Source organism: Protopterus annectens, chromosome 10.part0 (assembly GCF_019279795.1).
Source record: "Protopterus annectens isolate FY-2018-M chromosome 10.part0, PAN1.0, whole genome shotgun sequence".
NCBI lineage: Eukaryota > Metazoa > Chordata > Ceratodontiformes > Protopteridae > Protopterus > Protopterus annectens.
This window is the reverse complement of record NC_056744.1, coordinates 354,778,431-354,805,449: the sequence shown is the minus strand read 5'-3', so window position 1 is coordinate 354,805,449 and position 27,019 is coordinate 354,778,431. Positions and strand designations below refer to the sequence as shown.

The 27,019-nt window shown below is 41.2% G+C and overlaps 1 protein-coding gene across 4 annotated transcripts in view; it reads right to left on the bottom strand.

Moving 5' to 3' along the window:
- Nucleotides 1-24,803, bottom strand: part of FAM20B (FAM20B glycosaminoglycan xylosylkinase) — a 381,708-nt gene extending 356,905 nt beyond the window's left edge. Inside the window, exon 1 of one of the 4 annotated variants that reach the window (XM_044085258.1) lies at nucleotides 24,786-24,803. The gene's annotated coding sequence lies outside the window, so the exon portion shown is untranslated. The other 3 variants (XM_044085253.1, XM_044085257.1, XM_044085256.1) reach the window with 3 other exon arrangements.
- Between the last annotated feature and the right edge of the window lie 2,216 nt (nucleotides 24,804-27,019).

The following is a 27,019-nucleotide window of genomic DNA, read 5'->3' as shown; positions in this document are numbered from 1 at the left end:
TTAGGGTGTTTGGTTGAACCCTAATATTTTCCAGTACATCAAGAAAAGAGGAGTGGGAATCCTGGGGCATGGTGGGGGATCTGTAGCAAGCTACAATTGGGATTGCAGTTTTGCCCAGAGTTAGTTGCACTTGGATAACCTCGGCTGCATTATGCTGAGCAAATAGCCTGGAGGTGTGGATATCCTTAATGAATATGGACACACCTCCACCTTTGGTGTTCCGGTCCAGGTTACATGGCCGAAAAAGTGTGGTACGAGTTATAGCCTGGTAGTGCAGGGGTGCTCTCTGGAGCCTTGAACCAGGTCTCAGTCACTGCACAAATATTGATGTTCTCCATTTTAAAGAGTGCCTCGAGTGAGTGCATTTTGAGATTTAGACTTCTAGCATTGAGTAGCATCACCCTCAGTTTTTGCTTGCCTGTTCCTGTTACGGTGGTGAATTTGTCATTTGAACCTTGTCTAAAAATGGCACTATAGGGGCGGCAAGAACCTTAGCCAGTATCCGGAATCCCAGGGGTGACAGGTGCAGCCCATCTCTGGCAAAGCATTGTGGTCTGCCGACCATGTCATCCCAGGCAGACAGATACTGGATCCGTTTAGGATGGCACCAGAAGCTTAGCCAATTGTTGAAGTCAATCATTTTGTCCTTGTACTGAGGCATCACTCTGGGTGATGGCAGAATGCTACTCAGGGCTAGGGTCATACCTGCCTGGGCTACAAGATCGGAGAGCTCTCCCATGTCTCTTTTCATGTAGTCCAGGGAGGTACGTCTCAGGTCGTTCACACCAACATGGACAATCTTCTTCTTTCGGCTGCTCCAGTTAGGGGTCGCTACAGCAGATCAACCGTTTCCATTTCTTCCTGTTCTCTGCATCTTGCTGTCACACCAACCACCTGCATGTCCTCTCTCACCACATCCATAAACCTTATCTTAGGCCTTCCTCTTTTCCTGTTACTCAGCAGCTTCATCCTTAGCATCTTTTTCCCAATATACTCTGCATCCCTCATCAGCACATGTCCAAACCAACGTAATCTTGCCTCTCTGGCTTTTGTCTCCAAACCTTCCAACCTGGGCTGACCCTCTAATATACTTATTCCTAATCCTGTCCATCCTCGTCACACCCAGTGCAAATCTTAACATCTTCAACTCTGCCACGTCAAGCTCTGACTCCTGCCTTTTTGTCAATGCCGCTGTCTCCAACCCATATAACACAGCTGGTCTCACTACCCTCTTTTAGACCTTCCCTTTCACTCTTACTGGTACTCGTCTGTTACAAATCACGCCTGACACTCTTCTCCACCCACTCCATCCTGCCTGTACTCTCTTCTTCACCTCTCTTCCACAGTCACCATTACTATGAACTGTTGATCCCAGGTACTTAAACTCATTCACCTTTGCCACCAATGACGGTCATATTTGCACTTGTTGTGGAGTGACCCGAGTGCATGGGTTGTGGCGGATCCTGGCACCCGACAATAACCTTCTTGTTTAGCCTGGTGAATGGAACATCAGTGTGCCTGACTATAGAGTCATCTATGACTAGTGTGTTGGGTACATTGTTTTGCCTTATTGGCTGAGGTTGAGTGGCACACTGAGTCTGCGGGCTAGGTGTCATTTGGGTTGTGTTGGGGGGGGTGGAGGTTGCTTGCATTTCTGCTTTGGAGGTCTCTGTTGCTTGAGCAGATTATTATTAAGAGCCTCCGCGAATGTTTTTGTGTTTGTGTGTGTGGAATTTGGTGATGTAGATTTAGTGTGACTATGTGATGAGTGTGGTGTGGTGCAAGTGACTATCAAGTTCAGTCTGGATTGGAGAGAGCTTTACCTCCAGTTTGGCTAGATAAGTGCATCTCTCACAGGTTGTAGTGGTAGGAGGAGAGGGTTGTCTGTGTGTGTATAATATATATATATATATATATATATATATATATATATATATATATATACACATACATACATACATACATATACACACACACACACAAATAATTAATAGACAAACCACCTTGTGCATAGGACAAGTATGCACCCTAACCATGCGTTATCCAGCCAAGGCTACAAGCAAATAGAAATACATGAAGCAATGTTGGAAACTGAAGCCCAACGGCATACTGGGGCCAACCATATTTTATGGAAAGGGGTGAACAAAGGATGTCTAGGGATATTTTCAATTTCACTAATTCTACAGAAGGCCTAAAATGTTCTTTTACACACAGCAATGTTAGACATATCTGTCAGATTATAAGAAATAACTGGAAGAGTCTTACAGCGGACGATAGCATCAAACATACTGCGGGTGAAAAACCCAGGTTTTGTTTTAAGAACAAGAAAAATCTGGAGACTATTATGCAGGGATGGGAGTTTTAATAAGACTGTCTGAACATTAATGCAAATTGTTACTTTTCTTTGCAGGAAATGCAAAGCCTGTAGTTATATTAATTCTAGGAATTGTGTTCAGCACCCCATAACTGGGAGAATTTTTCATCTAAGGACTTGCGCAGATTGTTCCACAAAGAATGTGATATACACTGCTGAATGTGACCCATACAGTAGTTTTTATGTTGGCAAGACAAACAGATCAAAGATCAGATCTTGCAACATCTCAGTGACATTAGGCTTTGTAACAGAGCCTTATTTCAGCATATTTCAGTTCATGCTGGACGTAAGTTTTCAGGAACAATTTCCAATACTATAAAGACTATAAAGCAAGAACTAAGAGATAAGGGTCTGACAAACAGAACAGAGTCTACTGAAGCACGTTGGATAGTGGATTTGCAGGCAGATAAACTGCCTGGATTAAATGGCAAGGTGCCTTTAAAACCCCCTCTTGAAAGGGAGGAAATTATGGCGAGGATTTTATTGTCTGAAGCTATACTGGGGCTCTTTGAAGATGTTGTGGTTTCTGTTAAGATCTAATCAAGGGAAACGCCAGTTTTCACTTATTTGATTATCTCTTGGTGCAAAAATTGTACAAACCAGACTGTCTACACTGGTACAAGACAAGCAGAAATTGTGATACCAAGAAGAGGGCAAAGTTCAGCATCCCCCCCCCCCCCTTTAACAACTGTAGCTAAGTATTTGTGATACCTGTAAAACATACTTGACATACATACAGGGTGTTATTGTACAGACACAATGCACTTCTTGCCCTTCAGACACATCACCTGCTACACTGAACAAGTACCAGGAGATTTTGGACTTTAGAGGAGATGAAAAAGGCTACACAATGCTGGGTACATGTGAACCAGTTACTCTCATTCATAGGATTTTTTTTGTACAAAGAAGCTATGCCAACTGCAGCAAACATTGTACTGATGTGATATGTGGGAACAAACACTCCACTCCAATTGCTTTGATGTGTGGCCGCCCATTTATTACTGAACAGCTTTATGTTTTAGCACAACAACTGGCAATACCTTGTATTCATAACAAGGTATCGCCAGTAATAAAACTTACTATACGAGTCACTCAAATGTACAGATGGTGCTCTAACCCAACAAGTGGTCTAGATAAACTCTAGCAGTGGTGATCAATGTTGCAGTTTTTCCTCGGTAGAAGAGCCATGCAGCTCAACGTTTTACAGCATACAGTACATAATACATGACGTTTAGTGTGTCGCATGGGTATAACTTGTATTCACAACTTTATCATACTTGCGGCTGTCTGCAAAAGTATCCTACCATATCACAAACTAGGTTTACAATGGACTAACACTTCAAAGCATAAATCTGTGACGAGATCTGGAAGTGTCTCTCCCTAAAACCCAGCATCTGCTCCACTTACTCCACTTACTGCAGAAGTGGCAGGCAGTCTTAGGAGTAGCAGTCCAAGGGTCAGTCTCCTCCTGAAGGGGGGAGTTGATGGATCATTAGAAGAATTTGATCTGATCACCTGCGGGCAGAGGTTTGCAGCAAGAGGATAGAGTAAAAGTGTGTGCGTGCATCTAAGTAAAACACACACACACATGTACGTGTTAAACTGGAGTGCAAGCCAACAGACCCCTTTTTAGCACTGACCAGGGCATCATGGTACAAGACAAACAGAAAATTATACACAGTACAGGAACAAAAAATATATATGCAATGGATATTCAATTACAGTATACACAATTAATGTAACAAATGACCAGTGGTTGAATGCCTAAAGTACATCTTTACGAGAAAGGCGTGACTACAGCGTGAGCTGCAAGAACTAGCCATTGTCACTAAACATGAGAATATGACACAATCGAATAGTTACCAAATCAAACATCAGGCAGACCTACTTGAAATCACAAAGAATTTTGTATAAGGAAAGCCCCTCTACACCTCCTTACACCCCCTGCAAATTACATACACCAGCTCAGAGATCACACTACAGTGGTGAAAAGGCAGAGTCCCCACTATTTGCCATCTTGAATGGGGGGGGGGCACACACACGACGACATCAATTCAATCAGTTGCACCAGATTTTTTTCTTTGCAATTAATTTATTAGCTTCTTGACCACCTCAATGACACCCATGTTATACACGCACACAATATATAAATGCACCTTTTATTATTAGAAACCTCCTCACATTTTCACCAATTATGAATGGTAAAACAAAGACAAACAGATTCCCTCATGCTTATTGCACAATCAGAGATGAAAAGGTATGGCAACACAATCATTTCCCACAAATGGAGTGGTAGACTAAACAGTGGGAAGAATTCAAGGTGGCAAACAGTACACTGGACAAGATATAACACTATATAACACTAACCAGATTAGAATACAGTAAAAATAGTCAATAAGAAGTGGTTACGGAACCAGAAGCAGCTTAATAATACAGGTGATTTTTGGCACCACACAGACAGATCATCCAAAGCCAGTAAGACAATGCTAGCTATGCCATGATCACACATTCATATTCACTGAAAAGGAGCTAAAGTTCACAGTACTTATCTTCTATGCTTTTTCTTCTTTCGAATTCCTCATCCCCATGAACCATTATTCAACCATACTTGACTGGTTCATTCATTCCTCCAGGCAAGTTTTAAATGTGGGAAGCCACTCACCCGCAGTCATCATGGGAACATATGTAGTCAGTAATCTGGCCTTTAACCAACATGTGGCCAAGGTAGTACGAAAATCACTCTGTCGCCCAATGGTCCACTGAAGTCACACTGCCACTTTACTCGACACTCATCTGATCCAACAGGGCATACAAAATGTCCCTTTTGGTTAAGTACCTGAATAGACATATGCAACAACTGAACACCAAGAGAATCCAGGGCATGATTATCTATGCAGATCATCTTAAAGCCCTCGCTCTACACTGCTTCTCCTATACAGACTACTAAGAGGCACTCTACACCTAGCATGCAGACTACTAAGAGGCACTCTGCATGCCAGGTGTAGAGTGCCTCTTAGTAGTCTGCATGCCAGGTGTAGAGTGCCTCTTAGTCTGCATGCCAGGTGTGGAGGCACTCTACACCTGGCATACAAGTCACTCTCAGATCTAGCCCTGACGGACCTTTTACACATCTGCAAAATGAAGAGCATCAGAACCACTAGATCCAAGGATTTAAATTTTGCTTCTAACATAAACAGGACACATTGGAGAAACCCCGCTCTCTGGAACAGGATCTCATGTGAAGCAGAGTCCCTTCCTAACCCTATTCAAGCGTACCCTTAACCAATGGATGGGTAATTGGAAATTCAACCCAGATCTGGCCACATATGTCTCCGACAATTTGCACATAATTTACTGTGTGCCTGTGTTTAACATATCCCCTCCCATCATAAAATCTTTAGCAACATCCTAAGTAACATATCTCTCCTAATATAAAAATGCCCAAGAAACAAATACTGCTAGCTTTACAAAGGCCCTAGTGGTTAGCCTAGTATACACCTACAAACTTATCACACATCAAGACTGAGGGAGAGATCAAACCTAAACATCCTCATTCCACTATGATAAACAAGCAATGGTTATCACCACAAATCTCCTAAACATCCTCATTCCACTATGATAAACATGCAATGGTCACCACCACAAATCTCCTAAACATCCTCATTCCACTATGATAAACATGCAATGGTCACCACCACAAATCTCCTAAACATCCTCATTCCACTATGATAAACATGCAATGGTTATCACCACAAATCTCCATCCATTTCTGTATGGGGCTTCACCCCACATAAGCTCGCTAGCTTCATGTTTAAGAGTCTCTCGTGCACGTTTCCTCATCTAAAAATCACAAATGAAGGGTCTTATAATGCACCCCTTTTCTTCCTTTCCCTGCCTGAAGCTAACTTGAGCCACTACTCTAAGCCAGCTCACCATCATTACAAGCCTAAGAGCCTGTCCCTAAAACAAGGAATTACCCCCTCTTCTGATTCACTGCAATGTTTATTTATTTTTTCTTTTTAAAAAGTACAACTGCAGCAGGTACTCCTCCTTGTAGCATGCATGCAAGCAAAGAGTTGCAAGAACTTGTAAAACAGGATTTTTAGCAGTGGTGGTGGTGCTGCGTCACCTCATAGTAAGACATTGTCCTGTTCGATTCGCAGATAAAGCATCCTCTGTGTGGAGACATGCGTGAATGGGTGTACCTTCGTTGAAGGTTGTGTGTCAGAGCTGGCAACTCGGCACGTAAAAATCTACTGCCAATCATTAGCGGACAGAAGTTCCGCTGTGGTGACCCCTAACAAGGAAAAGCCGAAAGACGCAACAACAACCGTTTTCTACAGAATGCTGTTTTTAGCACAAACTTTGTCATAAGCAGTAGGAATTTCAGGTTTATTTGCTTGTGTGTAATATACAGGAAGATGTGCAATCAGTCTGGATTGGAACACGACTAGCCAACAGTGGGAAGCTTTTGATATTTACCCAAATAAGTCTGGCTGAAGCTGCGAGTTGAACACTGTAGTTGGATTTCTAAGTCAGGGGTCTTCCACTCAAATTGATCACACCAGGACAAGAGCAGTTAGCCAAGGTCAGGTGACAGGCAGACGTTCATGGCAGCACAGACAGACACAGTGAAAAGGGAAATCACAAAACTATGAGTAGCAGAACGTACATTAACTCACAGAATATATTCTCTCTATACAGCTTGTTCTGTGGTACAACAGCCTTACATTTACACGGTACCAAGGGTGTGGAGGGTACAGGCCCCACAGCAAAAAAGAAACTAATAAATGAAACAGTAATAGCAACAACATCACAATCTTGTGATAGCATTTCTAAGCACAGCACTGATCAGTACAGCTGTAAACTGTTTTTGTATGCTCCATAATAGGACATTAAGAGACGATTTTAATAACTGCATTTAATAGCAAAACTGTGCAGGGAAAAAACAAGTAAATTTCAGGGACACATTGTGGTTTTGCTTTTAGAATATCCAAATTTATCCCCTGCAAGAAAAAAACAAAAAAAAGTGTGCATGCTTGTTTTGAATGGAATCAAAAAACATCTACATTAGGAAGACTTTGAAATTGCTACATATTAGCAACTGGAAAGCCAACATGTTGGCTGGATCATCACTGCATCTTTAAAATGCAAATACTAGCTTCAGCTACTTTTGCATATTTACTACCCCAGCAGAATCTTTTGAAGGGTACACCATCGTAATGGCAGTCATACACACTCTCATAGTATATACACAGACACATGCAGATATTTATATATATAAATAACGCATGTGTTTGTGCACAGATACATACAAATCAGACTCGTCATTTAATTGAAATGCTTTGCTGCCCTTTGCTTTCACAGAACCTGCTTCCCCAAAAGACACTTTCAAAAGATTCAGAACCGTACATGGAAAGACAATGCCCACAGTAAATATTTCAACTTATTACTAACAGACACACAAGCCGTTTACTCCATTCAAATAGTGACACCACAAGCTGTTTACTCCATTCAAATAGTGACACCAAGGATCAATTAATAGTGATCATGAACTGCCCAGTATTTTCATATACAGCCAACTTCCCCACTACCCTCCAAGAAGATAAAAACCTACACAACACAGTAGCATACTAGCTTTCAATGTAAATGAATGGCCACAATAACATATTTCAACTTGTTGCTCTCATACACACAAGCACTTCTCCACCCTACAAGACATACTAATGATCATTTCACTGTCCTTTCCTTTCACAAAGACTGCTAGTCTCCAAAATGTTACCACTAACTGAAAAATCAGGAGTGCATAATTCTTGTTGACTTCTGCAGTAAGCACAGAAAGCGATTGCTTTGGGCAACAAATTTCCAGTGCTTACTTCACACAGTAACAGGATATGGACCAGCTAACTATGCAAGACGGACAGTTCCTATCACTCAGTCTATAATTAACTGCTTTATCCTAAGCAATGGTTACGGGTTTAGATGCATGCAGTGTGAACCTGATTAGGATAAAGATGGTAAACTGCAAACTGTATATTTTTTGTCACATAGTTGTGGCTTTTGAGGGTAGTACACAATCCAAGGTGATGAAGGGTCCCACTATGGGCATGGGTTTCATGGGTGTCACCATCTATGCCTGACAAAACAAGACCAGCAGTCTACTTATGGGATAAGCTGCACAATGTAGACAGCATATCATCCTTGCACTAACCTGGGCTAAATATTTTCCTTGCTCCATCCCTAAACATATCAGAAACTTTCTAATAACTTGTACTGTTCTACTGCCAGAGGTGGATGTAAATCAGATGAACAAAAGCAGTGTACAATGCAGCAGTTAGTTGAAACTAGGTATTTGCGATCTTGCTAAATAATACAACTTAACAAGTTACAAAACTTGCTGGCTGGACAACACGCAGCTACAACATTTGTTTTCTGATTTTACTACTGGCTTTGTCAATAATGACTTTGCAGACTAAACTGTTCCAAGTAACTGTACATCATAATGAATATGACCATTTGTTACAAAAAAGTGCACGCTGCACTTAAGGAATTTCTACAAAGTAGAAATGCAGGAGTCAAATCTTTCTAGGATGTGTAAATTATAATTAATACGAGCATTTAAGAGTGCACGCTGCACTTAAGGAAATGTCACTTTTCCAAAATCACAGAAAACAGAGCACTATACACAGGAGAAATACAGGCGTCAAATCTTTCTATGATGTGTATATTTTCAAGGACCCCCCCCCAAAATATTTGGCAACCTTCTTTCAATGCTAATGTCTTGCACATAAGGCATTTGTCGCATTTAACCTGGACCCACAAACATTCCATGTCCCTCTTGTCATCTCTACGTTCGAATTTCATGTCTGTTCCCGCATTCTTCTCTAGATTCATTTTTCCCTCACCTACCTCAACTATCTTGCATTCCCCTAACACATTAAAGGCCAATGGTGGTAGTCTCTCCATATACTTCAGTACCTATGGTACACATAACCCTAGAGGTAACCTTAACAGAGCCCTGAAAATGACAGCATGTTTTTAACATACGGCAATCTCTGTGCTGTGTACTTCAGGACCACAATGGTCTTTGCTAGAGTCCCTTCACAATGTAAGGCATTACCCACCAGTCAAAAGTAGGGATTGCCATAGTACCTCTGCACAGAAGGTTCCTTTCTTTAACCTGACAGGATCCCTTTTACCCATGTGACCACCAGTGGGTACTAGGATTACCTTCATGACAAGTGCCAGACACATTTTTTCTTTCTTTACAGCTCTTTGCTACTACTTCAATAATTGAGGTTTTGAACAGGATCCATTTAGATTACAAATATCTGACCTCCCTATGTACATGAAAGAAGCTTCTCTCGAAGTGGGACTTGAACCACACCACTCAGAAGCAATGCAAAGTGTTTCCAGGATACCACCACTAGACAGTTGGGTTTCCTGAGTCTGTCCAGCCATCTCCCAAGGCATCAGACCTAGAACACTGCCGAAGGTTCAGAACACAAGGCAAGGCCTCAATCTGAGGACCTTACTACAAGCCAAAATCACAAACTTTTGCTAAGTTGCATCTGCTTCAGAGCATAGTTGTTCTGGATTATGCAGGACTACTGCAGAATTTCAAAATAAATTCACCCAAGGTGAAATCATGTGATTCCTTCCTTATCACACCCCTCCCAGTATCTTTGTTACTACCCTATCAAGCACCTCATTCACATTCTCAAGGCTAAATCTGCTAGATGCAAATGAATGGAAAGCAAACAGGAGTTTGAGCATCTGCCACACCTGCCTGGAACTTGCAATTCAGCTCCAAAGTAGGAGGAAGACAAAGCCCACCCACACTTGGTAAGTAAGCAATGCTGTGTGTCGAAGACAGACCAACTAAACTTCACAATTACTTTTCAGTATCCCATTCAGGCTCTGGCTCCTTTCCCAGACAGCCAAGTAACATTCCACTTCCCAAGGTTCCCAGATTCCATTCACAGTGTCTACTCTCGTTAAGTATGGAGTGATCCTGTCTAGCACTTAACTGGTGTCACACTTAGGAAAACATGATTCAATAATCATGGACAAGACAAGTCTGCAGACGTTGTCTGTACAAGCATGGAATGGAGACAAAGCAAAGCTTTGTTTATTTGCATTTGTTAGCCAGAATACCTTGACTGGGCAAAACCAAACTTTCAGCAATGCTATTGGCAGAAAAGCTCTGTGACCCGGAGACTCAAAAAGAATAAAATAATTTTCACTAGACATTACCAATGGAAATGATGATGCAATAAAACAACACTTTTGAAAAACAATCTTAAGTGCTATCCTCAATGGCCCAAGTAAAACAGTTCAGGATACTAGCAATAAGTTCAAATCTATTGGTAATTTCCACATTCATGAATTTGATAGTAAGACAAATATGAAGGTCAATTTAGCAAAACACACCTCTTAGGGAAATAAAGTAAAATTAACAAGACATACGGGGGGAGGTACAACTCGTATTTCAAATTGATCCTAATCACAAAACAAATCAAGAAACTACTTACTTTTTCTTACCAAGTCTTCTGGATCTAATGATGGTGAGAGTCTGGTCTCCAAAACCAATCAAAAATTACCATGGAGGTAATTCTTCCACCAGTTAAAAAAAAAATGCTACAGAAAAAACATGACATACAGTGTGGAGTTTTCATAGTTTCTATTCTCTTTAGATGACAGACTTTACCTTGAATATTCAGGCAGTTTAAAAAAATAAACTGTAACACTACACTCCCACCATCCAAAAAGACAACAATGTCCTAATCTAGGTAACTGTCCTACAACACAGCTAATCAACATAATACTTCATGCAATTACAAATTTACTGACTGAGCAGAGGCAGGTTTGTTGAACAGACAGCAGAAAGTTCATCATGACTGCCAAACAGATACAGCAACACAGAAAGCAGAAGTTGTACTCTTCCTCTCAACTCATTTTTTATTCTTTCCACCATGCATAACCTCAGGTACTGTTGGGCCTACACGTTGTCAAGGTTGTCAGGGATAGCCAGCCAGCAAACATGTATTCAGTCTCACACTTGCATCTTTCACTTAAACTGTTATGACATCATGCAATTCCTAGATTCCATGAAAAATGGAAATTTGCGTTAATGTGTTTTCAAGATTTGTATTTAAAAGCAAACTCTCGGTCATGTAGTAAAACTATAAAAACACAGACGAGACTGAGGACATATGCAAGTTCTATAAAATGTGTTCCGTTATCAAATGAGGGGCAATCACACAAGATCACTGCTTAACAAATCTAGATAATCAATATATTACATTAACTTTACTTAACAATACCCAAACAAAAACACATACAAGCTTATCATGCGTTTACACCACAGAATAGAACAGCAAAACCACAAGAGCTTTGCTACCTACAGCTGTTAGGGAACTGAAGAGGGTGCTTATCAATGAATAGCCAAAACACAGCAGAGCTTTGATGACGGCATACTATATCGCAAGACATGAAAGGCTTTTTAGAAATGCATGAATTTTATTTTCTAGTGAAAATTAATTTAAAACAATCTCTACAGAGCCTTATAAAACAGACTGCTAACGGTTATCCACTGCTTATATTTAAGTCAATCCAGTCTGTCACTCTGATACCCCCAAAGTACTGCCTCCTATAATTCAGCCCCCCCCCCTCCCAAGTCTTTTTTTGCTATGTTCACCCATTTCTACATCCAGCATCTAAAAAGGTCATCTGCAGTCTAAACCTCTCCTGGGTTACCACAATCTGAAACTGGTAACATCCATCTCACGGCAGTATTTGTTTGCTTGCTACTTGATGTAGGTCCCCACTTCCTAATCTCCTCAATTCATCAATTCCTCCCTGCACTGGCACCCACATGTTGCTTCATCGCACCAGCAGGTGTAACTTCCAAAGAAGCAGCAAATGGTCTCAGAGTTGCTCAGTATTTCTCTCACTCTCCCTCAGAACCGTTTAAAAAATGCTTCATTTCCTGAACAAGTTATTTTGGGATGGAACCCCCGGAAATATGTAGTAATGATGTAAGGAGGCAGCAAATCCAAACAGAATGTTGAAGTAGAGAGACTAGCCCTCCTGGTTATCGATGCAGAGCCAAAACAAAAACAAAATGGACTTCTGCCAATGGCATAACATAAATCATGAAAGGCTTTTGCCAAGGCTTTACTTTTTCACTTTGCACTCATCTACTCTCTTGCAATTTTTTTCAGTCTCTCAGATTATCTGATCACTTTTGTTACTTCAGTAACGTACTCAACCAAGTAAATACTGGCAACCTCCAGGATCCATCCAGGAAAATAACGGCTATCTTTCTTTTTACTAAACTCTCTATATTATGGTTCTCCTTCCACTTCTTCTGGCTTTTCCCGGTTGGGGGTCGCCACAGCGGATCACCTGTCCACTCATGATTGGCAGTGGAGTTTTACAGTGGTTCTCCTTCCACTTAAGGGAAGTTTATACACACCAAAAAAAGGAAACACCCTTGCTACAAGTCATTCACAAGCCCATATTTCTGCACATGTAAAATTTTTTACAGTAGAGAAACTGTAGTTCATGGTACTATGGCTAAAATTTGTTAAACTAAATGGAAAATGGAAATACACCTTCTCCAATCTGTGCGTTATATTGGCTCTCCTTTGTATGTTATAAGAGCAGTTTATGGTATGGAAATGTGAACAAAAACCCATCACAGACATCTTAACAGCAACAACTTCAAATTATTTTTAATGTGAACAGATCTCTTTCACAATTCTGACAATACTTCATTTGAGGGACATTTTTAAAAAAAGTGGTGAACAAATTACAGCCCACCTTCTGTCTGCTCACTTTTCTGCTCATCTCCAAGGACTATCTTAAGATGTGCAATCTCACCTCAAGTTGTCACGCAGCAACACTGTTCCCATTATTTAAGCGTTCCTGCTTTACTTAAGTGTGTAAGTGCAGATCCCAGAGTCAACACATTTGGGGAAGGGGGGCTTCTACCCTTGACCAATAAAATACCACAGTCTTCTATTCCTAACCATCCACAGCAAAACAACTTCAGGTCTTGAACCTGGGTCACAGCCATCAAACAAGACAGTTAACCATCTACTGCATGGATAATCCCTGCATCCAATTACCAAAGAAAGACAGCTCACACAGTAATTGGCAAGTCAGAAAAGGAACCATCAAGCATACGTAAGGAATAATATAACTTCAAGCATACGTTAAGGATTAATGTAATTTCTTCCAAGATTTTTTGTAGCCTCACAGCTCTAAAGCACTGGCTTCACATGGCTCTAGAATCACAGAAACATGACTGGACATATGAAACTAAGATCTGAAGGGGAAAAAAAGACAAGTAATCCATTCAGCAGGGTGAAAGCCTTGTTTATTCTACAGAGGAATGCAGCAGCAACTTGTAAGGTCTATGAAAAGCCCTACGGTTTGTACATAAAAAGGCAGAAAAGGTAACGTTCATGTAAAACGCAATGAGCAACTCAAAGCCAGTTACTTCACTGATACCCCATAATACAGACTCCTACTGTTCCAAGAAACAAACTTACACAAGTCACAACAGATGGGTTTAAAACAAGTGAATGCCTAAAAATATGCAAGCTATGCTGAAAGACAGCTGTCAACAGAGTATGGCAAAAAATGTCTGTGATAACAGTGATGATGACATTTCTTACAGTGCAAGAACAGTCAGCTACGCTGGACTTGTCAACTGCCCCATACAGGTACATTTCACATCAGGTCAACTCAGGTGTGGAATTCACACTGCCCCAATCACAGCACAAGTGTAAGTTAATGCAGTACATTATATTTTTTGTGCAAGGCAATTAAAACATGCAGTTTGACAACAAATTAACTTGTTGATTAGCTCTTGCATTAAAATCAGTCAACTACCCTTTATGCAGAAGCAGAAGAACATCAGCGGGGATACATTCAGCCGAACAGAACATCAGCGGGGATACATTCAGCCGAACAGAACATCAGCGGGGATACATTCAGCCGAACAGAACATCAGCAAGGATACATTCAGCTGGAGTTACTGATTCTACAAAGTCACATTTTTTGTTTGTTAGAGACTAATGTTCAGTTTACCAATATGACTGCCTGCTTCCAAACATTACGGTCATCCACAAGAGATTGATCTGTAGCAAAAGGAGGTCACAGTTAATGATTTATGGGGAAAATGCTATTACTGTAAAAATATAAAGTACTTTCCTTTTACAAGCCTTTTTGTGAATGCACTTATTGCTAACATAGCATAATAAATTACAGAAATGCACTTCAGAAACTGTTTTGCAGACTCTACATGCTAAATGGAGCAAGATGGCAACAGCAGTATAGAGTACTGATCCAAACAAATCATTTTCAGGCTCAGGCCAGAGTTAAGAATCACAGCAATCCAAAACAAGATTAGACAACTAATAGGTTAAAGAGTTAATTCCACAAATAAATAAACATTAGCAAAGAGCACATGCTCTTCTGAAGAGGCAGAGAGACAATAAGAGTAGGAGTCCATAGTCCACACGGCAAAGAGCAGCACAGCAGGGATTGGGGCGAACACACTAAAAGATTACGGGGATCCAGAAGACCACCACGGATGACACTATAAAATGCCATAATGGCACACAGTAAAATGGAGATGCACCAGACAGCATTACATATGTGTCGTAATGGGGGGGGGGGGGACTAGTGGAGGCTAGGGACAGGTACAGGGACTGTCATGTGCGTTAGTTCATGCTTGTATACTAGTGTGTAGGAATCTGACTGCAGGGAGCATTCCACTGCCTACACGAGTAGTAGCTAAAATGTGAATAATGTCAAAACCAAACCAGATAAACTAATGCCAAATAAACAAACTGCACACAAACTTATAGGCATGACTTTTACACAAATAAATAAGCAGTACTGAAGCAATCTGCAAACTGTCTCAATACAATGGTACGAGTCAGTAAAGTGATCTGCTACACTTGATTCTATGGCCCACCCCAATTATGCCATTTCATTAAGAATGTGATAGAGTCTACCGGCAAAGGAATGATTTGTTCTTGCAAAGCATATTGCTTTAATAACTCAAAAGCAGATTGATGTACACCATTAGTTATACTCCTGGTACAAGCCCAGAATGTTATGAGGAGCAGAAAGCCATTAATAGACAAGTCAATAATGCATTAGAATGTTGGTCCCAAACACTGGATAATCTTCCAATATTGTAAGTATAGAACTAAGCTGTCCATTTGAAGCCTTTCCCAAAAGTTTACTAGAAAAGTTAATTAACACCGACAAGTACTTTCTAGCAAGCATGTCACACTATTTCCCCAATGTGAACCTGCCTGTTCCAAATTACAGCTTTTAGTGCTCCAGCCATACTCCACCATGAATAATCCCAAAAAATGTCTGAAAACAATGACCACTTAGCCCACACAGTCTGCACGCTTCACTACCTAGTGGATAAGATGCATCTTTGCTTTAGCAAAGGATAATCCCCCAGCCCATAATTAAATGATGGATGGTTTAAATTTACTCACTGCTTCTGGACTTTCTTCAGGAAGACATGACCACATCTTACCAATTTCCAAAGAAAGTTAATTTCTCAGACTACCCATCATGATAATGCATTTGTTATTGTCTCACACTAGTAATGTCTTTCGGCTTTTCTTTCACACTACTTATCTGAAAGATGAAGTCCCCTTTGTAAAGGCCTTTTGTTCCACACCTCTGAGCCAACTCCATTTTGACTATGTCATTTTGTACTGATGAGATTTTCAATACTTCACACAGTACTGCAAATGATGATACACTAATTCTCCAAAAAATAAAAATACTGCTCTCTCTCCCAAACTGGGACATTAACCAAATGCCTCCCCTTTAAGATCCCCTGACAACAGCAGCAGGTCCTTTTATACTTCTACTGTTGCCACAGACTTATTCTTCCTTCCTGTTAGTCAAATTTAAAGGAAATACCACCCCAGATGTCAAGTTTTCTTTCAGAAAGTGATCTTCCTTCCCAGTAATCCAATACTAAACATGTCATATACAAAAGCACCATTGATGATTATTCCAGTTGTTTATGTCTGAACTTGCATCTCTGTTTGCCTTTCTTTCAAGTATTTGTCTCATCATCTCTTACATCATGAAACCTAAGAGTGGCACAGGAATTAAGTTGGGTCACTTAGTTCAGCTACATAGCCATTAAGAAAATAACAGCTCTTAAACAATGGAATTTAAATTTCCTTTATCAGTCACAGATTGCTACACCTCATATAAACAGTGTTGCCTGGAGTTTAAAACTAAAGCAAGGCTTTCAAGCTTAGTTGCAAACGAACTCGCTTTTAATACAAATTCATAGGTTCATAGTCAAGTACCAGGCTATCTGCCCATGGGCATTTATAAGCCTAGCCAGAGAGTGATGGCTTTTGCCTCCCCATTACATTAGATTAGTAACCTGGGCCTCTGTCAACAGGGATCCTGAAGTGATCCCAGGGTAGAACTTACGATTACCCATCCACTCATCAAGATTTCTCTTGAAGAAGGTCAGAGAGGAGCTCTGTCGAATATGGATTGGGATTCTATTCCAGAGTGAGGGGAGTCGCTGGGACAGGAATCTATCCCTCCAGCATGTCCTGTTTATTGTTGTACTAGGTTCAAGTCGCTAGAAAGAGTGATTCTGAGGGATCTCGTTTTTGTGAGGTGAAGCATGTCCATTAGTTCAGGGTCTGACATGGCCCTATAGGTCAGGCATAGGTCACCTCTGAGCAGACGGTAAGCGACTGAGAAGAGCTGGAGCTTTTTTAGTCGTGCTTCATAAGGTAATTGTTTAAGGCCCTTAATCCTCTTAGTGAGGTACTTTTGTGGTCTTTCTAGTTGTTGCAGGTGTCTAGTGAGGTACATCCCAAATGGAGCATTGTACTCTATTATGGGCCTAATGAGTGAGGAGTAAAGGGGCACAATCACCTCCTTGGATCTGGATGAGAAACCCTTTGTGATCAGGTGTGCCACATAGGATTAATCCTATGTGGTTATTAAAGGAGAGCATGCTATCTGCTTGGGTACCCAGGTCCCTAATTACTTCTTCTGTACTTAGTGGATTCCCATCTATGTGGTAATTTGTAAGCACTTTGTTTTTCCCAAATGAGATTACTATGCATTTTTTGGCATTTAGCTTGAGGCCGTGACCGACACCAGGTGTTTGTCTCTGAGAGACCCTTTTGCAGGATGTCTGTGTCAGCTGGAGAGTTAATTATTGCACCCAATTTACAGTCATCTGCGAACTTGGTTAGCCACAGTCCCTCCGCCTTTGCCTGTACTTTGGAGAAATATACACTGAACAGGAGGGGTCCCAGGACTGAGCCCTGTGGGACTCCGCTTGTGACTGGTTTAGAGTCAGACATGGCGCCTGCCACTCTTACCGTGTGGGTTCTGTCTGAGAGCCAATTGGCAACCCATCTCGTGACACAGAGGTTAATATTTAAGCTGGTGAGTTTGTCTACGATTCCCGAGTGTGGGATGGTGTTGAACGCTTTAGCGAGGTCCAGATATGCTGTGTGGACCACCTTCCCTTCATCTATGGCCTTGGTGACTGTTTCGAAGAAGTCGACCAAGTTCAGGAGGCAAAACCTGCCTTTAACAAAGCCGAACTGGGTGGGGTCCAGTGTCTGGAGGTTACCAATGTCCCTGTTAAATGAGCTCCATGACAATGCATTCCATGGCTTTACAGACCAAGCTAGTCAAGCTTATAGGGTGATAGGTGGTGCCACAACTGACCCTGGGAACTTTGTGTAGTGGTACGACTGTTGGTGTACGCCATTCTTTGGATACATAGCCTGTAGAGAGGTTGAGTTTGAATAGTGATTTGAGATGGGGGGGGGGGGGTTAGTTCATTTTGAAGCTCGTGTAAGATACAACCTAGGATAGCATCTGGTCCCATTGATGCTGTGTTTTTGGCCTTTGCAAGGGCTGTCTTTACTTGTGTGTCTGAGATATCTGGAGCGCCACATTCTTCTGGGATGGGTGCTAGGCCCTTTGGAGGAGAGGGGGTGATGAAGTTTGCACTGAACTTGTCAGCCAGGATGTTGGCAATGTCGGTTGGTTCAGTGTATTTATAGCCATTATGCACTAGCTCGGAGCATATCTGAGAGTTTGCCCCTAGACTCTTGACATAGTTACAGAAGGCCTTGTTATCCTTAGAGTCATTGGCTATTTTTCTTTCGAAGTTGGCCTTGGATGATTTAATGAGGGAGCGCAGTTTTTTACTGATGTTAATCAGAGATGCCTTCTTATTTTGGGATTTTGCTCCATCTTGCAGGAGTTTCCTCCTTCTGTTGTAAAGTTTATTTATGGCCGGGGTCAACCAGACTGGCTTCCTCTTTTTGTTGGGTCTTGGTTTTACTTGGGATGGCTCGGTCCATGCATTCTTGAAGGTGTTGATAGAATGCACTTGGAATCTGCCGATGGGTCATCATTTTCCATTTGATTGGGAGCTTTGAAACTTCCCACCTCGGTCTTGAGGAGTGTGAAGTTGGCTTTAGAGAAGTTTTTTACCTTGATTTCCTTGACTGGGGGGGGGGGTCAGGATGTGGATGTCCAGTGTGATTAGTTTGTGATCTGATCTTACCAATGACGAGTTTACCTCAGGTGTGGAACATGTTCCCCATGTTGGTGATGACCAGGTCCAGTATGTTGTCACCTCTTGTGGGAGTGGTGACCAGCTGTTCAAGGGCATTTGAGTTTATAAACTCAAGGAAGCATTGGGCTGGGGCGTTTGAGCTTGAGTGGTTTTCCCAGTCAATGTTTGGATAGTTGAAGTCACCCAGTAGCATGGCGTTGGGTAGAATCTTCATACTTTCTAATGTTCTCAGGAATGCGGCGTGAGGGTCCTGAGACAAGGTGGGAGATCTGTAGCAAGCTATAAATTGAACAGTCAATTTACCCACTGTCAATTGCACTTGGATGGTCTCAGATTTCGAGTGCTGTGCTACTAACCTGGTGGCGTGGGTGTTCTTGATGAATATGGACACACCCCTCCTTTTGTGTTCCGGTCCTGGTTTTGGGACCTAAATGTATGGTAGGAGTTATAGCCTGGTAGTGCTGGGGTGCTCCCTGGAGCCTTGAACCAGGTTTCTGTCACGGCACATACGTCGATTTCTTCCATACTAAGGAGAGCCTTGAGTGCGTGCATTTTGAGGTTTAGACTTCTGACGTTGAGCAGCATTATCCTAAGTTTTTGTTTATTATTGTTGTTTATGGAGGCGGGTTTGTCTTTTGAGCCTTGCCTAAAAAAGGCTGCATTGGGGCGGCAAGAGTCTTGGCCAGTATTCAAAAGCCCAGGGGCGACAGGTGCAAGCCGTCTCTGGCTAAGCAATGTGGCTTGTCAAGCATGTCGTCCCAGGCTGACAAGTACTGGATCCCCTTTGAATGACACCAGTAGTTTAACCAATTGTTGAAACTGATCATTTTTTCTTCATATGCTGGCATAATTTTGGGCGAGGGCAAGATGCTAGTCAGAGTCATACCAGCCTGGCCTACATGGTCAGAGAGCTCCTCCATGTCTCTTTTCACGTAGTCCAGGGTGGCATGTCTCTGTCATTGTACATGTTGGCATAAATGACCTGAGTCATATTTGTACTTGTTGTGGAGTGACCTGAGTGCATGTGTTATGTGGTGGATTCTGGCACCCAACAGGCAGCTTATAGTAACCTTCTCCTTGTTCAGTCTAGTGAGTGGGACGTCTGTGTTCCTGATGATAGAAATCACAGATTACTAGTGTGTTATTTAGCCTTAGGGGCTGTTTTTGCTTGGCACACTGGCATTGTGACGTATGTGTTACCTGGTTTCTGTTGTGGGGTGGGGGTTGCTTGGGTGTATGCTTTGGAGGTCTCTGTTTAGGCAGGTTCTTATTTAGAGCCTCAGAGTATGTTTTTGCGTGTTTCTGAGAGTTGTTTTCTGGTGCAGCTATGTCTGGTCTATGTGAGTCTGGTAATGTGCTGCTAGTGTTGCCCTTCTTTTTGTGACTGGTTGATCCAGTCGTGGGTTGAGAGAGCTTAGCCTCCAGTTTGGCTGTATAGCTGCATCTCTCACATATGTTTGCGTTGGTTGGGAGGAGAAGGGGGTTATCTGTGTACATGAGGCAATTGTAACATTGCCTCAGGATACCCTGATTCGCTAGCTGGACCGGAGAGCACACCTGAAGCTGTCCCTTGAACATGCCTGAATAGATGGGACTGTATTGCTGACTGGATGAGTAAAGAGCCTCAGGATACCCTGATTCGCTAGCTGGACCGGAGAGCACACCTGAAGCTGTCCCTTGAACATGCCTGAATAGATGGGACTGTATTGCTGATTGGATGAGTAAAGAGCCTTACACTTCCTGAATATAGGGCTGAAGTGCAAGCTGTAAGCTAGTGCTAGTTTTAGTAAAGTGCCGGTCTTAAATTGCCTTATTTCTAGTGCTGGGTTGAAGTGTTTCCAGGGAAAAACTGAAGTGCAGACTTTGTGGAGCCTGGAATACTTTAACCGCAGCTAGACAGCGCTGTGCGGTACGCAAAACCGCACTAAGCGGTTTTTATACCAGGGAGATCAAAAAGAATAGAAATTAGCCCAAAATGGCCAATGAGCTACAAGTCGCTGGGCTAGGACCACTCCTACAGGGACAGATAGGCTGCTCTGAGTTCCCTCTCTCACAGTGAACAAGGAGGCCACCTAACTATCCAAGTATGATATGGGCAACACAGGAAGCTTTACCACAGGCCTGGATTCAGCAAAGCCTGAAAACTGGACTAGACTAGTTCAGAAAAGCGGGAAAACAAGGAATTTTTTTTTTTTACAGAAATGCAGAGCTTAAATTAAATACACAGAGGAGGCTAGCGCACTTGAGTGTGCAGCCTGCGACTGTGTTACAGGTAACTTAAATGCAAAAATGACAAACAGTAACTTTTTTTTCAAGTGAAACAAGGAAATATATACAGTAAGCAATGCAAATATAACTAGGGATCCACAGAAGTGCTGAAAAAGCCGTGTTTTAGGTGGAATTAGCGTTTCAGGGAAATAACAAGCATACAAACAAAGCTAGATTCAGCAGGCCTGGATCTAGTCTATGCTACAGCAAACAAGGTGCATCAATTTCAGTAAGAAACAGTTCAAATATGCAGGCACTATAAGCCTTTAAACCAGAAATTCCCAGCTCAGAAGGGCAGAGTCCAGCCTCTCCTCCCACAAGAGTGCAGACCACGAACCTTCTTAATGTAAAATAACTGGCCTGAAGCCCAAGTGCTTAAACCAGAACTAGTACACTTTTAGAATAACAGACACTGATCCCTCAATCAGCAATTCCCAACTTAGAAGGATGTAAGCTACCTGTCCTGCCACCACAGTGCAGGCCACAAACCTTCCTAATGTAAAACAACTGGTCTGAAGTCCAAGTGCTTAATCCGAAAGACTTAGAATGATAGCTACACTTTAATCAAGTTACTACCAAGCAGTAATAAATGCAATTGAATACTTTAAAGAATGCCTGGATTAGTGCTAAAGTTATACAAACAAAGCTAGGATTCAGCAGGCCTGGATCTAGTCTATGCTACAGCAAACAAGGTGTACCAATTTCAGTAAGAAGCAGTTCAAATATGCAAATTAGTTGTATATCCCTTTCGACTCTAAGTTCTAAAAAAAAAATAAATAAATAAATAATGCATTTTTTTCTACACTGCATTCTCTGTACGGTGTGATGATTTATTGACCCATGCAAGTGAAAGCTTATGAAATCAAATGCTTAGAACAGGGATTTTTTCCAAAGACTCAAATCATAACATACGCACACTCTCTGTGTGCCCCACACACACCCCCCCTACTTAAATATACCAACTCCGAGATCGCACTACAATGACGAAAACTGCAAAGTAACGGACACGGCCAAGCGATTTCTTTCCCAGGGAAAGAAATCGCTTATATGCCACTTCATCATTTTGCCTTTCCGTCTTTTCAAGTTCGACCAAGACACATTCGAATGAATGCACCTTCTGTCATCTAATAGGAACCCTACTTTTCCTCTGGCGTTTTGGGACAGCATGTTTGCACTGCATACTGTGTTTTGTTGAGACAAGTCAGTGAAGTTGGGGAAGGAAAAACTAATGTCAAAGACTCTCAATTCTAGCAACAATATAAAAACTCTGAATGGTACACAAACCACTTCAGCCCAGCTATCAGGTTTTAATCAAAGAAGTCAGACTTCTCACACTTGAGCACTGAACTATAGTTGTTACTTTGACATGAACAATTAAATAAGCTACATTTTCAAGCTTGTCATTCAAACATCCTTTAAACTGCTGTATCAGAAATGGCCATTAATGAAAATAAAAGAAAGCAAAGTAATTAAAAATGCAGACTGATGATGACGGTCAAAAGTAGGCATTCACATTACTGCTGTAAACTGATGAGAGGAAAAACACAGTAAATGATCCTATCAAAGGGATTTCTCTCTTTCCCAATAAAGTGAGATCAAGAAAGCAAATGCATTAACTGTAAAGCAAAATTATGCTACTTATTACAGTCATCTTTCAGGGCATTTTGGGGTACAACAAATTAGAAAACCACCACTTACTATGACAGGGACATGTCACCATATTATCTGCACTCAGCAGATCACCACACTACTACTGCAGATCTTTATGAAATTTCTTTCATTTCACATTTTCCACAGACTTGCATACAAGGGACATTTGTACACAAACAGGAGACAAAGACAGACTGACCAGGATTTAAGTTGTGGGATGGGATCCAAAAGTACTTTCATTTAATAAGATTGCATGCATGTCCCATTCCAAGACACCATCAATGTCTAAAGCAAGGTATAAAGTAAATAGGGCAAATTTCCACCAGGCAACATATGCAGAGGATGACTAACAAATAAATAAAATGCAATAGAACTAAAAAGAATTCAGTTCAGAGTAACACAGTTGATTCAAGAATTTGCTAGAAACCCATAAGAAATGTTGAATGAGGTGCTATCAATTGTAGAAAAGGGGTTATGTCTAAAAATTTCAACTTACCTAAAATACACACACATACTCTGTCAGTTTGTAAATAAGAAAAGAAAGGAAAACAAGTGCACACCCTCAGACTGAAGATGTGTGCGGGAACTGTAAGGAGACTGTGCTACCGATAAACACTAGGAGCAAGTAGACCATAAAACTATAAATGGAAAATGCTAACATTTCCTGGATGAGATGGTGCACACCAATGGCATCATAAAAGAACCAGAAAAATGGAACATGACACTTATGGCATGTACAACTAGCTACACAGTTAAACAGACCCAGTAAACTCCATGATCCAGTTGTGCCAGCATTTTCTGGTAGATACAACACATCAATTAATTTGGAAGTGAAGTTGTTAAAATAAATGAGATCGTCCAAGAACCCTTTTCAACCTGGACCTAGCCACTAAAATAGTAAACAACTCTTAATGACACAAACTTATAAAAATAAAAAGATATTGAAAGAATATCACAATAACAAAACATTTACACTGTGGAATTAAAAAAGTGGCAGCATGTAACAGGGAACTACATGCCGCATTTCCAGTGGAATTACTTATTTTACTAGTTATATGTAAAGTTAGTAGATAGCTAGACACAAACACTGCTGCTATAAAACATAAGAAAGGACCCTAATGAGAAAAAGGACTGTCAGAAAAAAAAGCATGCAACTTAAAATACCACAAACCTGCGCTATTTAAAAGCTACGACCACTGTGCAGAAAAAACATTCCAAGTAAGCAACCTAAATAAAGGGTAGTATTCACTGAATTGCCCAAAGTATCGGAAAAAGACTCCGCGTTTAACTTTGTACTAAATAAAATAAACAAAGAGCACGGTAAACGAAACGTACAAGATCAGGTGCCACGTTTACTACTAACAAAGTCCCTACAGACTCAATGCACGACAGAACAAGAGCAGCCAAAGTCCACGCACACCGCAGCTTTTAACTACATTTACAAACCCACCGTAGGTTTCCGGAGTACAGAAGTAGCTGCACAGGAAACAAAGAATCACCGGCAACAGCCAAGCGATATAAACACAACACCAGATATAAAGGCTACCTGCCTGCTTGTAGTTCATAGTTCCTTACTCACCCCCATATCATCATTACTGATAATGAATCGTTCCCTTGACACAAGGTTCCTCCACAAACAGTCAAATACAGAAAGTGACCCAGAAATAATCACTTAAGAGAGATATGACGGAATGAACTAGAAAAGCAAGACTCAAATGCACGTATACAATATGACTAGCATCAAAGACAGATAAACACACCTGCTTTTCCCCAACTTACCTACAAACTCACAACAAATCCCTGAAAAAATCCGACAATGCCAACCAGTCAAGCAGCTAGTGTCGCTTACAGTATACGTACCTCGGTGACGCCATTACGGCGCAAACAATCACTCCCTCAGAGACAGGAAAGGTGGGTTTGACTTACAAATTGGGTGGAGCGAGGGCGTGGTTTACATGGGAAAAGTTCGAATGAGACAGTACAGGCTGGAAGGGGCGGAGCGTTCAGGTATGATTAAATACAATTGTATTGCTCCTTAGGATGTGCTTTATTATTAGGTCATATTTTCCCCTGGTTTATAAAGCACGGCCTTTGAGATATGACGTCATTTATGTGTTTATTTCTTTTTGTGAAACACTTCACGCTCTCCTAGAGTAAACGTCTTGGATGCACATTTATTTCGCATATCAAAATTATTGATGTGGTGGCCCTAGGTGTGTGTGCCTTCTGTGGAAGGTTGGGCGCCTGGCTGGCAACTCGACACTGTAAAACTCCACTGCCAATCATGAGCGGACAGGTGATCCGCTGTGGCGTCCCTTAACCGGGAAAAGTTGAAAGAAGGAGTTAGGCATAGCTCTCACGGACTCCAAAATAGCTCTCAACCAATCAGGGACACTTTTAAAATATTAGTTCTATTAACTTAAAGGCATTAACAGAATTACAGAGGAATTAATATACATTTCTTGAAGTAAAATATCTTAATTATTGTCATTATTTAGTAAGCATAATTCACCACTTTTGTCCAAAAGGCACAAGTGCTAAAATAGATTGAGTGACAGAGCTAAAAAATTGTGTCAAAATCAGGGACACTTGAGAGTTAACACTAGCCTTCATAATGTGGAACAAGGAACAAATGGACAAAATGTGGAACACCTACTAACAGCTTACTAACAACTTCAACTAGGATGGTCAAATATGCTGGATTTATTTATTAAAAAAAAGATCGTTAATGAATTAATAGGATTCATTTTTATTTACCATGGGTATCAGTTAAAAAATTCCTAAAACTGAATGTGTGACAGATCTTTTCAATGTGGAACTTTGAGGAAGATGAACTTGTTAAGACCCTAAATTAGGTACATTCCTCATAATGAGGTACACTTGAGAGGTATGCATGGTTAGGAAACATTCAGGATTATTGTATTCTATCCAACATTGTTTTTATAACCATTCTTGAATAAATTTCAAGGTATGATGACACCTTGTCAGCATACCTCTCAGCTGTCCAGATTTTTGCAGATTGTCCAGATTTTGCCTCATATTTTTGGTCTGTTCCTCATAAAAGTTGTGTTTTTCTGGCAAATCACCTGGATGATCTGATGTTTAAGTCACCAAATAATGACATACATTTGTGTTTTGGCCTTCAGAATGTATATTACTACAAACCCTTTTACAACAACAACTTTCTAAGTTTATATGAGCAATATTTAAAATCTGTCCCTATTTTAGGGCCTTTGTCCCTCCCCCCATTTTGTCAGGCTTTGTTCAGATTTCTTGCACTAAGAGGTTGAGAGGTATGCTTGTTGACTTAACAACCCCCCATATGAAATGTATAGGTTGTGTTAATGTTTGCAGATTACACAGCATCATAACAGATTATGAAATTAGCTTGTGAGAATTTTTGAGTAAATTAGGAGGTATGCAGTCCAGGAGAATAACTATGACCAGGCCTCAATTTCTCCAGAGTACTGCTGCCTGACAGCCACACAGTAGGTAATGGAGAGTGTGGCACTCAAACACTGGACTGCACAAAGCAGTTTATTAACAGCTAATAGCCTTAATAAGCTGTGATAACTACCAGACAAAACACTGGACTTGTGTTGGATTTGGACCCAGGTCATCTAAAGTCATTCCACGGGATCAGCAAATCAGCATTCTTTGCTATGTGAGAGCTAGAACAAATGATACAGTTAACTATACAAGGCTTGAAAAATAATAGTAATAGCTTGTACAGAATGTGTCATTTCTTCATATTCAGTTGTTTGTTCATTTGTGATTAACAGCTTTTATACTACAAGAATGAGATGCAAAGCTAAAACCATTGGTGATAAAAGGACTTAATTGCTACTACACAGATATTAGATTGATGAAACAAGATGAAGTAATTTAAAAGCTTTATCCTGACAAGTCTGTAACTGGGCGGCCACGGTGGTGCAGCGGTTAGCGTTGCTGCCTCACAGCAAGAGGTTCTCTGGTTCGATTCCCGGCTGGGGTGCCTTCTTTGTGGAGTCTGCATGTCCTCCTTGTGGTTGCGTGGGTTTCCTCTGGGTGCTCCGGTTTCCTCCCACATCCCAAAGACATGCAGTAGGTGGATT